Below are 12,972 nucleotides of genomic sequence, written 5' to 3'. Positions count from 1 at the left end.
TACCCAACTCTGCTTCCATCGAAGAGGGCCTTAGGAGTTTTCCCTGGCTTCCAATGAGGAAATGCATCACCTTCAAGACATTGTGCTTGGCGGACTAAGCTCTGGACTCCTAAGGCTCCAAATATTTAGAAACTGCAATCAGCTGGCACACACCCAATTGCTCATTCAGATCATCAAACCTCAGATTAGTGAAGATTCCTAGAACTCACAAAGTAAAATGGGGACTTAGGGCCTTCTCAATAGCAGCTGCTAAGATATAGAATTCTCTTCCAAATGAGATCAGAGCTATCCCCTCTCTGATACCATTTCATGACCATCTCAACACATGGCTCTAGATCAAGGATCGCTTTGGCTCTATTATACATATAGTGCTCCGATACCTCCATTCTAAATGCACTTTACAATAATCATAAATACAAAAATACAAATGAGTAATGCATCTACATACACAACAATACTATGAGAACTGTATGGTGACAATAGTTCTAAATGTAAGTAAATTATATCAGAGTATTGCTTTACTCCTCTCTGAAAGTACATATTAGATATGTCAGGCTATTTGCTAATTATGGATGTTTTTACACATTTTGCCTAGGCCCTAATGTTACAAGCCTAATCAAATGTTGTACACTCAACCCTCCAACATTTTGGCTCTAAATGTTCTGGGATTATTTTAAAAGGGGACTCATTTTACGTTCACATGTAGGATGTTAAGGGTTGTGAGCCATGACTAGTCCTCGAGGTTCCATGTGGGTTTATCTTCTGAAGAGGAAGCAACTTTCTCTCTGCCAGTTAATTTACCTGCAATTTCCCAGATAGTCAAGGTCTCCACCATGGTTATGGGAACCAAGAGTTTATCATAAAGCTGTCCGATGTCCAGATGAGCCAGGAGGGCCCGAGGCCGATGCTCCTGCTAGATAGCTCCTCCAACTGGAACAGCTCTGGTGCTTCGCTGGTTGCCAATAGGGCAGATTAAATGATCCACCTGCCTCAGTATTCCAGTAGTATGGTTGGAAAATGTAATTGATCCCTAATGGGCCCATATTCAGTGTAGGATTCGCCAAGAAAGGACTGTGGATGGTGAGGGGAGAAATTACAGAATGTTCTTAGAGGGTCCTATTGGCATTTTTTCACGGGTCTGCAGTTGACAAATTCCACTTTTTCCTTTCCTAGGTTTTAGGTACTAGCCTTCTGATCATCTTTGCTTCTAGCCACACAGTCACAAATTTGATCCTTCTTCTGGACTGTAACACAAGTTATGACACCACCTTCTGCAACCATGTGGCAGTCACTTGCTGCTCATGCCCTTTTAGGGTTCTTGCACCCTACAGTCTCTGCTCAGGTTCCAGGACAAAAACATCAGCACCCATGGCTCCATCAGTAGGTAAATATCAATACCTATTTTGGTAAGGTTGAACTCCTGGGTATGTCTGGCTATGCAGTATGAGTTGTGATCTGAAAAGCATTTGCTGAAAGGTAAAAAGGGCATTTCGCAAACTAGGGAAGAGCACACCACCTGTTGAAATGACATGCATTTTTCCGCACAACACTTTGGTGTACAACAGATGTACTAATCGATCAAATCACAAAACTGGTCCCAGAACCTCCCACCCCATGAATATTAATGGGACAGGAGACATTTTATGACCTCTGCGAATCTCTGGAAATGCAGGGAAAGAGGCATGAGAACTCGTTCCAAAGAAACGTATGATGACCTAAAAGCTGCACATTGCACTCAGAGATCTTTGTTATTATCTCATTTATGCAGCATACCCTATAAAGGCCCCTTTGGTTGAAATAGAGAAGCTCTTGTCACAGATTCCTTTACACCCATTAAATCAATACGTTAGAGCAATTACTAGCACCTATTCATATAGTAGAGGTTGCAGGAGCAATTGTAGCCTGCTGAGACATGGAGAGAAGATGACTTTCAAGTCAAGCAGTATAAAGCCTTCTGCATAACATTGATTCAACGAGTGACAATGTTGATCATTAGTATAGTCTTCCCGTTCCATCTGACATGGTTGATTGCTTGGTTCTATTAAAATGCCACAATGCTGCCATTGTCATTTTTATCATTATGGGGGTCAATATTACTTTATTGGACGGTTTACATCGTCCTCTGAAGTCCCAAAGTGCAGGTTGCTACCAGTGCGGAGGGCTCCCTGAGGGCCCTATTACGAGTTAGCTGCTGCAGAAGTGGGTGGAAGAAGATTTTACACCCCCTGGCCTAGCAGAAAATTGCCTACACAACTGTCTCAGGCAAAGCAGACAGTGATCATCACAACAGGGTGGGCAAGGGGGGGGCCCTGGACTACCCATGCCAAGTTCATGGCCAGTGCAGTGCCCCCCCTGGGGCTCCCTGCACCCCATCTCCGCCAGCAGTTTAATGCCCTGATGGATTAGGACCTCCAGCAGCACCAGTCTGTCCTGTGGCAGTGGAGTGGTGGTGCTGGCAGTCCTACAGCTGTGCTACCACCACGGTCGTAATGTGGCTGTCGGTCCAACCGCCACCGCCACCTTGGCGGTCTTAAGACCGCTAGGGTTGTAATGAGACTCTTTATTTACTGTATTCATAAAGTGTCTTGTTATATCAATTCACAATGCAGAAAAAATATCACCCTCTATAAGGAATGTTAAGGCTTCATGCAGATGATATAGATCTCCTTTTAAAGCCAGAGATACTGGTTATTCATGAGTTATTTCAAATAATACTACCATGCATTAAGTATGGAGAGCATGAAGGCAATCACAGCAAAACAGAGATCATGCTTGTCAATATGACTACATCAGTGATTTCTCAGCATTTGGGAAAATAGTAAGACATGCATCCAAAACGATATTTGGGGTGCTCTTTTCTCAAAATGTAATGGAATTTTATGCATTTACTTATACCCATTGGTGAAAAAAGTAGCCTACAAAGTAGTTGGAATCAAGTTCTTTATTTATTTTTATGTGGACATTACTGCTTAAAATGACTGTTTTATTTCAGTTTTTATTTGCCGTTTGTTCTTTTCCTTGCTTTGTGATAAATGTTATCTTTCTCAAAACTGAAAGCAGATTACCAGGTTAACATGGCAAGACATATCTGCCTTAGCTCAGAAATGTTGGCGATGCCCATGTCAGAAAGTAGTTTAATAATATGTTGTGGGCAACATTACGGCACTTAGGACGTGGCCTCTGACAAGTTGAAAAAAATCAAATAAGGGTGAGAGAGATACATTTTTATTAATATATCAGTGGTATAGAAGTAACCATATGGTGACTTGGGGGCAGATGTAACATACAACCGATTTGCGATTCTCAAATAGCGATTTTTAAGAAATCGCTAGTTCAAAAAAGCAAAAAGGTATGTATGATTTTTGCGATTCGGTAATAGCGATTTCTTAAAAATCACAAATGCTATTACTGAATCGCAAATAGAGAATCTGTCCCCATTCGCACCTATGAGCATGTTGGCTCATATCTGCAAATTCTTTGCATTTCCAAAATTGCGATTTCTTAACCAGAAATAGCATTTTTGGAAATGCAAAACCCCAGGGTACTGGGGGGCCTAAGGCCCCCTCTGCTGCACCCCAAAAAAAATGTGGGGGACATGTAAGGTGCACACATGCCAAAAGGGCATGTGTGCTTTACATGTACATTTTAAAAATGAATTTTAAAAGCATTTTTTAATTTTGCACATGGTTACCACCAGGTTCAACCTGGTGGTAAATAGCGATTCCTAAATGCCCAAATCGCATTTAGGAATGGCTTCATACATGTGCTAAGAAATCGCAAATAAGGAATCCTCATTTGCAATTTCTTATTCAGAGAGTCGCAATTTGCGACTCTCTAAACAGGGTCGCAATTTTAAGGAATCGCTATTTTTACGATTCCTTAAAATTGCGTTCAGAATGTCTTTCATACATTCTGAACTGGCTTTTTGCATTCGCAAACGGGCATTTGCACTGTTTGCGAATGAAAAAAACCTTGATACATCTGGCCCTAATTTACCTGCATTAAAAGCCTAGCAGAGAAAATAACATGAGTTGTAAAATGAGCACATTTGAAATATGGTGGACCATCTGTCCGCCATTTGTATTATGCAATATGTTTTTATATGAAAGTTTTGCATTAAATGAAGTATTAAAATTACTTGAAGTTAAGTGTGTTTTTTATTAAAAATGAATATTAGAATTAAATGAATATGAGTTCAACATATTTATTGAACACGTTCATTTTATTAATGTGAGTTACATGTGTGCAGGAAAATAAATACACATTTAAAATTGCTCTAACATGTCATAAATAATGTTTGCAATTAAATAATTTGCTTTGCATAAATGATTTGAATTGTAAGATGCACAATAGGTTTATAATGTATTAATTGTGTTAATGTGCATTAAGGCTTTCATAGCTTGACTAGTCCTGAAAGATTCATTTTACAGCAGTCATGGAAAATCACTTGTTTATTATGTTCCCTCTCTTCTGCATACTTTTCCCGGGTTGCTGTGTGATGTTGAATGTCCTATTGTATTGAAGGCAAGAACCATGTTTAAGAATTAATTATGTAGCATTAATTGTTCTAGCTCAGAAAAAGATGGGAAATTTATGATTCCCATGAACATATATTAGTTCATTTAGCGTATCGTGAGAGAATATCCTGATGTTGCAAACTATTAGATGATGTCATATTTTGTCTGAACTGTGCGAAATCATTGAAATGTCAATGTACGTTTGAAGAGGAAAATCTGGAATAATTGCAAACTTGATGGTGCCATCAACAGCCATTGGACAGTGAGGGCCTGATTTATGAAAAGTTAGCGCCGCCTTTGCATCATTTTTTGACGCAATAGCAGCACAAACTTACAATATATAATTATATTTTGTTTACGTTTGCGCCTCTTTCGCAGCAAAAAATGACGCAATGGCAGCGCTAATTTTTCATAAATCAGGCACTGAATGTGAAACCTCAAGTGAACCCGCCTAATGGACTAATGAGTAAATTGTGCATACTTCTATTTAGTGAGAAAATTTGAAAAACTGAGAGTTAGTTCATGTTGGTGCGCTGAAGATGTCCAGCTACTGTCTACTTCTTGAGAATCCCTTTTACTCCTTGCTGCCTTCTGAAGAATAAAGTCTTAGTTTTAACTTCCATATTTTGTTATAAGGTTCAGCACTAATAAGCCCAACTAGTTCTGAACTGCTGATCTGTCCTATGTGCAGCCTGTGTACTGCACTGTCCTGATGCCGTTGTAAAATGTTGCCTGTTGGACCTGGCCCTTTTTGAGGGGTCATACCTACAATTTTGCCTTCCTCCTCCCATTTTTCTGACCTCTTGCTGTTGGCTCTAGGTAGGACTCTGAGCACTTTTATCACTGTTGATCAGTGCTAAAGTGCAAGTGCTCTCCCTTCTAAAGTTTGCGTGATTGGCTTACACCTAATTAGCTCATTTCATTTACCTGCAAGTCCCTTGTACAGTGGTAACCCTATACCCAGGGTCTGTAAATTGAATTATACTAGTGGGGCTGCAGCACTGCTTGCATCACCCACTGAAGTAGCCTTTCAAACCTGTCTCAGGCCTGCTAGTGAAGGGCTTGTGTGCGCAGTTTGATGCCACAGAGACCTGGAATCTAACTAAGGTAGGCCCTAGCTAGCCCTATGGGTAGGGTGCTATGTATGTGGAAGGCAGGACATGTGCCTGGTTGTATGGCCTGTTTTGGTAGTGACAAACAGCCTACTTGATTTCTCACTGTTGTGAGGGCTGCCTTGCTCAAAGGATTGCATTGGAAATGACCTGCCTTATGTCTTGGGGGTATTGTCTGATCTATGATTGGTAACGTAAGCATGTTTGGTATGGTTGTAATGGTAGTGAGAAGTGCTGCTTACTGGTGTAGGTGAATTTGTTATTACCATTATCGAAATGCCACTTCTAGAAAGGGAGATTGTTTCTGTGCTTATGACTCTGGTGTTTTGCAGCTTTACTCCAATCCATGTCTAGGGCAGAGTGACAGCTGTGCTTTGTGCATACTTTTCAGAGAGCCTGTACACAGGGAGGGTGGAGGTGTCACAGAGGTGCATCTGCATTTTGAATGGTCTTCCTGGACTGGGAGAAGGCGAGGCGGGACACACCTGCATTTGTAAAGGCTGTGCCCTGGCCTCACACAAAGGACTCATATATCCCCAACTGATGTCTGGAGCCTATGCTAGAGAAGGGAGGGACACTCCTAGACCTAGTTGGAACTGGTTGGTACCTCTTCTCCCTCTCTTTGTCAAAGCTTGTGCAAAACTGAGTATAAGTACAGGAGGTTTTCCCCATGTTTGGAGAGACATAAATGGACCACTGAACCAGACACAAAATGTTGCTGGAGGCACTCACCAAGAGACGCCTTGGACTGCTGCTGTTGTGCTGACCAGGACTTGCTGGATCACTAGGAGGAACTGCCACTGACTGCAACTCCTTGTGCTGAGCTACTTGTTTGGGCCCTACTGCCCTGTGCTCCCTTTTACTGTCTCCAGGGGCTGGGTGCTGAGGCCCCTGTTCCCCTACCATCTTACAGCTTCAAGCACAAGGACAGCGCTACATTTTAATATTCCTGTGTTGGAGCATAGAACATGAATGGTGCCTTACTCCCCTTTAGTATTGCTGGAAGTGCATGCGGAGCAGGTACTTTTATTTGTTTAGCCGCATTAAGACCACTTTTGCCTTGTCTTCCTGACTGGGAAATCACTGCCGCAACCCGGATAGTCGTCATAAGCAAGGCCAGGAGCGGTTGCGGTCTGTGGAGTGCCCCCGGGGATAGAGTGCTGTGGAGAGTGCCCCTTTGGTGCATCACCGCCGCAGCCCCAGGAGAAGACGAGCGAGAGTCTGGAGCCACGCAGTGGGTTTGGTGATTCCTCGTCGAGTGCTCTGCTTACGGGGGATTGTAGTGGGATCTCTCAGCCACAGGAGAACGAGGGTACCAGAAAGGTACTCACTGGTTTGGGTGAGTCGTAGGACCTACGCCACATGCAAATGTTTCCTTGAATGTACAGTCATGGTGTTGTTGTTACATTTACACAAGGTAGTTCTCATATGTACATTTATGATAATGTTTTGGCAGTTGTGATTACGAGCTTATTATTATGACATGTGCATTTATGGTAATAATGACAACCTGACTACTGCTTATGTTGCAGAATAACCAGTAACCTATGTGTTTTAAGACTACTGCTGGCTTTTGCAGAGTAATAGTACTGTGTAATGTTCTGACAACTGCTTAGGAAGCAGGGTATTACTGACATGTTGTGTTGTGTTCTGTACAATGCAGTTTATTTTTATATAACTTGGTGTATGTTTTATTTGTGATGGGGATAGTGTGTCACATTGTTGTGTGTACTGTGCAATAGTTTTACACATTGCCTCTGGGATAAGCCTGGCTGCTCGTGCCAAGCTACCAAGGGTGTCAGCAGGGGTTATCTTGAGTGTGTAACTCCCTTGACCTGACTAGAGTCTGTGGGTTCAGCCTGGTTTAGGTGCATGCACTAGACAACCAGAAACCCCATTTCTAACAATACCAGAAGAAAGTGACCGTTCTGCCTGATAAAACATTGCTGTCTGCTGTGTCATGTCATGCGGAGAGGTATAACTAAATGTGTTTTATTTTTTTTGCTTTCTTTTCAGCTTAGGTTCTTACACAGCATCATTTTTATAGTGAGTTGCCTTAGTTAGAAGATTTTTTTCAAATCATTTTTGTCCTTTTTTGCTTTTGCCTACATGTGTAAGCCCGCTCTCATACATGCAAGTCCTAATTTGTGTTAGAGATAAAGATGGCCCTGCTTTCATTATAAGTGTAGTAGTAACATTTTACTTTTCATTCACCAGTTATAGTTTACTGGACTAACTGTACCCTCCTTCCAGCCATAATGTAATTGAAGATCATACTAATATTCCTATCCATACTGTTCAAAGGGATATGCAACCATATTCACCCAAATTTCTCACTGAGCATTACTTTTTTATGTAGCAGAGGTTTAGCCCTGTGACCAACTCCAAGTGGGCAGTCAATCCCCCCACCTCCGCTGGCCAGCACTCAATGGTCAGGCCATCCCCCATTCACACCTACACCTCTCACCGCTCATGGGTGTCTCAGCATGGAAAAACATTTTTACTTTCATTTGTAACCAAAGTATGTTCCTCTGAGCATCCCTCCCCCACCACAAGCTTCAGGAAGTCAGTGCACTTCCAGCTTGCACTCTTATGACTTAAATTATTTTTTAATTCAGTACATGGGGAACCTGTCCCCGTATCCTGTAATGGCAGCCACAACAAGATCAATGTTGATGTTGCGGCCATCCAATCTCATTCCTGGGTGCCACAGACTGACCAGTGAAGATGGTGAGGAAAAAAGTCCTCTTGACCAATAAGATTACTCTATTTATTTAATTTGCTGTACAGTTGGAATACTGTGGTATTCTCAAAGGTCCAACCACTACTTTTGAACTTTTGTTTTTCAAAAATGGCTGAGCAGATTTCCAGTAAATTATAATACCACAAACAGCACACTTTCTGAGTAAAGCTATTACTTGCAGCCAAATTTTGTGTAATTCTTTTCATCCATTTTTTCTGAAACATGTCCTAAAATTTGTATGGAGAATTGCAGAGAAGAAATGTCTATCGGAATCCTCCTTTTTATCTACCCCTGCTTGGTGATCACCCCAAACTTAAGTTAATTTTTTTAAAAATCACTGAAAAACAACAAAGGCTTTTCCTTTCCTTCATATCTTTCTGAGCATTTCTTCAGACCGATTGTAAAGCGATCGGGCTGCAGAAATGCCCACTAGACTTCAGGGAGTTTGTTTACTTATAGTAAACAAATAAAGGGAGCAGCCCCTTGGGCAAGGGCCGCCCCCCCAAGAGGTGCAAATTTGTTTTAGGCTATTTCTGCAACCCTTTGGGGCAGATCAGCCCATTTTAATTATGAAGCTCTGCCCCCAAGGGGGGCAGAAACCACTAGGTACCAGGGATTTTAATTTTTTTTACAGATGGGGAGCGACCCTTTAGCCTAGTTTTTCTCCCCTGGGGGAAATTTCATTTTAGGCCATTTCTGTCCACCTTGGGGGCAGATCAGACTATTTTTCTTAGGTCAACCTGCCCCCAAGGTGGGAACACACCACCAAATACCAGGGATTTGTTTTTGCACCAATTTCACACAAGTGGAGGGACCTCTTAGGCAAGGGTCACTCCCTCCGGGGCAGATTTGTTTTAAGACATTTCTGCCCCTTTTGGAGGCAGATCAGCCTATTTTCCTTATCTGCCCCCAAGGGGGAGCCCAAATCACTAGGTACCAGGGATTTAAAAAAAAAGTTGTTTACAGATGGGGGTGATCCCTTAGGCAAGGGTGGTTCCCCATGGGGGCATGTTACTGTTAGCCATTTCTGCCCCCCTGGGCGCAGATCAGCTCATTTTTGTAAGGCCCATCTGCCCCAAGGGGGGCAGAAAGCCCACCACACACCAGGGAATATTTTTTTTTCTGAAAAATAGGGTGTGGGTTTGGCCACACCCAAACCGTAAATGAATGGGTACAAAGTTGTTGTGCTCACCGGTGGGCAGATGGGGCAATTACCCCCGATCCACTCCCCGGGGGGCAGAAAGCCTACTAGATGCCAGGGAATAAAAAAAAAAAAATAGTGGGGTGGTTGCTACCAACCAGTATGGGCATGGTAATGCCCCCACCCCAACTGAAGAGGGTAACAGTCTTTCAGCTCTCCCCCCACACAGTAAAATATCTTATCCAATGGCAAGCAAGAGAACATTTGATTATTTTGGGTTTTGGTTTTACATTTGGGCCATGAGAGCTTTTCTAACTCTCAATATAGTCTCACTTGGAACGGTGAGGGCTGCACTTTTTGGACTTTGTGATGCTGCCATGTAGAAAAATCTATGAGACCTAGACACATCTGAAAACTAAACATCTGGGTGAGTTCAGGGTGGTTTGCTTCACATGTACCTACACCATTTTCTTACCCACAATGCCCTGCAAACCTCCAACTTTGCTGCAAATCACACATTTTTTCCACATTTGTATGATGGAACCTTCCGGAACCTGCAGGAATTCACAAAATTCCTCACACCCAGCATTGTCGCATCTATACCAATAGAAATTCTGCCCCACTTGTCAGCCTACATTTTTTTTTTCAGACTGCCCTTTTGGACCCACTTTGGTTCCCTCTCGATTTCCACAAGTTTTTGGCTCTTCCATGTCACAGGCACTTGGCCCACCTACACAAGTGAGGTATTATTTTTATCGAGAGACCGAAAGGAACGTTGGGTGGTAGGAAATTTGTGCCGGTGCGGTGATCCCACACAAAAATATGGGGAAAATGTGATTTTTTAGCTAAATTTGAGGTTTGCTGAAGATTCTGGGTAAGAAAACATTGGGGGATCCACACAAGTCACACCACCCTGGACTCCCTCGGGTGTCTGGTTTTCAGAAATGTCTGTGTTTTGTATGTTTCCCTAGATGGCTGCTGAGCCCAGGATGTAAAACCCAGGTGCCCCCACTGCACAAACAGGTAGTTTTGTAATTGATAATTGTAATGTGTTCAGGTAGTGTTTTAGGGCACCTCCTGTTGAGGGCACTAGGTATACACACACAAGTGAGGTACCATTTTTATCTGGGGACGTGGGGGAATGTGCTGGGTAGAAGGAAAATTGTGACTCCTCTCAGATTCCAGAACTTTGCAGCACAGAAATGTAAGAAAAAAGTTTTTTTTGCCAAATTTGGAGTTTTGCTCAGGATTCTGGGTAACAGAACCTGGTGAGAGCACCACAAGTTACCCCATCCTGGGTTCCCCTAGGTGTCTAGTTTTTAAAAATGTCCAGGTTTGCTAGGTTTTCCTAGGTGCCGGATGAGCTAGAGACCGTACTCCACAGCTAGGCACTTTGCAAAAAACAGGTCAGTTTTCTTTGGGAAAATGTGATGTGTCCATGTTGTGTTTTGGGCCATTACCTGTAGCGGGCAGTAGGCCTACCCACACAAGTGAGGTACCATTTTTAATGGGGGATGTGGGAAAGTGCTGGATGGAAGGAAATTTGTGTCTCCTAATGTGAGGAAAATGTATTTTTTTGCCACATTTTGAGGTTTGGAAAGGATTCTAGATAACAAAACCTGGTGAGAGCGCCACAAGTTACCCCATTCTGGATTCCTCAAGCTTTAGTGCAACAGTAGCAAAAACATATGAAGGTAGTGGAGGAGGAATATGGTTTGTGATTGTAACTAATATATATAACAGGGAATTCTTTCTAGGATTGATCTTTAGGTGGGAATTGTGTTACTCAAGCAACATATTTGTTTGCCTGTAAATCCTTATTACAAGCACTTTAAAGGTATTGTAAGTAGCACAACTAGTAATCAGAGTTTTCTTTTTTTTCCTCTTGTCCGAACACCAAGGAAGAGTTGGGCCAGGAGAAGGAAGGCATCCTCTTTCACAACCACCACAACAGAAGACATTTCCTCTGGTGCCAGTAAATCATGTATAATTAGTGATTTACTCTTCTTAGATTTCAATAAACAGTACCACTTATTGTGATATGCGGTATGAGCTTCTGGGAAACTGCATTTTTATTTTTGCGTTATTCCTAACTTTCTTCAAGCATTCTCTTTATCTTCTTTAAAGTCTGTACACCCTCAGCGCCTTTCTTGTTATTCCCTTTTTTCTTACTCTTTTCTGACGGAGACATCATTAACCACCCTGTTACTCATCCTGCAGTTCACTCGTAATTCCCTTAATCATTGTTTTCCTTATACTTGTATAGCTTTTCCAACATTATTAATTTTTTCTATTATTCAATTTTGTGATTTCTTCATTTTTAAATTGTACACTTTCTGAATAGATTCTTCGGGTTAGCTGTGAATTCCCATTTGTTAGATTGTTTTTTGCATGTAAAAATACTGCAGCTCATACTGACTTTTACTAAATAAGTACTTTGAGCCGGATTAACTAGAAAATGACAGCTCATGACGCTGGACCAAATTTGGTAGCGATTTATTACAATACGGCGCACCCCTGTGTTGGCCACATTTTGGTGCACAGTGTCAACGCAGCCACAATTTTCCATGGTGCAAGGATGGCTGCACTGTGGGGGAGATTGTTTTTGTGCTGGAAGGGACACCTTCCTGCACAAAAACAATCTTCAGTGGCCTTTTGCTCTTTCTATGTGTGCTACAGAATGCAGCACAAATAGAAAGAGCAATAAACGAGGAGAGATTAAAGCATTTCTCCTCGTTTATGCCATGCTAACGCCAGCACTGAGTTGGCATTCGATTTTGGTGCTGCCGCAGGTTCACAAAAACTCGTAAATCTGGGGCAGCATCAAAATGCAATGAGTGTTGCTGTGGCACACCCACAGCAACAGTAATTGAACTCCCCTTCCTCGGAAAGTGCTGCATGTCCATATTTACAAGCTGGCGTTAAGCCACAAAAAAGTAGCTTAATGCCACCTTGTAAATATGGCACAGGGCACAGCGCCACCTGAGCATCACTAAAAGTGACCCTTCAGTGGTGATAGGGCCTTGTAAATCTGGCCCTTTGTTTTCCAGAGGCTGCCAAGCTAAATGCTTAAGAGAAGGATGAGAAGAAGGGACAATGGCATAAGAAGTGCCTGCTGGGATAAGTGGTATGGTAAAGTTATTTGTCTAAGACAACTGGTGAATTTGTTGTGTTTTTAGGACATTCCTTTCCTTCATTGCTACTTCAAACATCTGGTTGCCTAACCCATATCTACTGATTCCAATCTCATCCCTAACACATGCCACACATTCTCCCTCTTCTTCTTTTCGTATGTCATTTCTTACTCTAGTCCGTCTTCTACCTTCCATTAACTGTCCATAGCCAAACCAAACCCAGCTCAAAACCTGACTTAAAATGGTAACAATATGTAAACACTCACTTGCTCTCTTACCCCTTTTTGTACAGGTAATGAATGTTAGGTGGGGGTGTGCTGTGTGG

The sequence above is a fragment of the Pleurodeles waltl genome, chromosome 7 (genome assembly GCF_031143425.1).
Source record: "Pleurodeles waltl isolate 20211129_DDA chromosome 7, aPleWal1.hap1.20221129, whole genome shotgun sequence".
NCBI classification, from domain to species: Eukaryota; Metazoa; Chordata; class Amphibia; order Caudata; family Salamandridae; genus Pleurodeles; species Pleurodeles waltl.
This window is presented reverse-complemented; position numbering follows the sequence as displayed.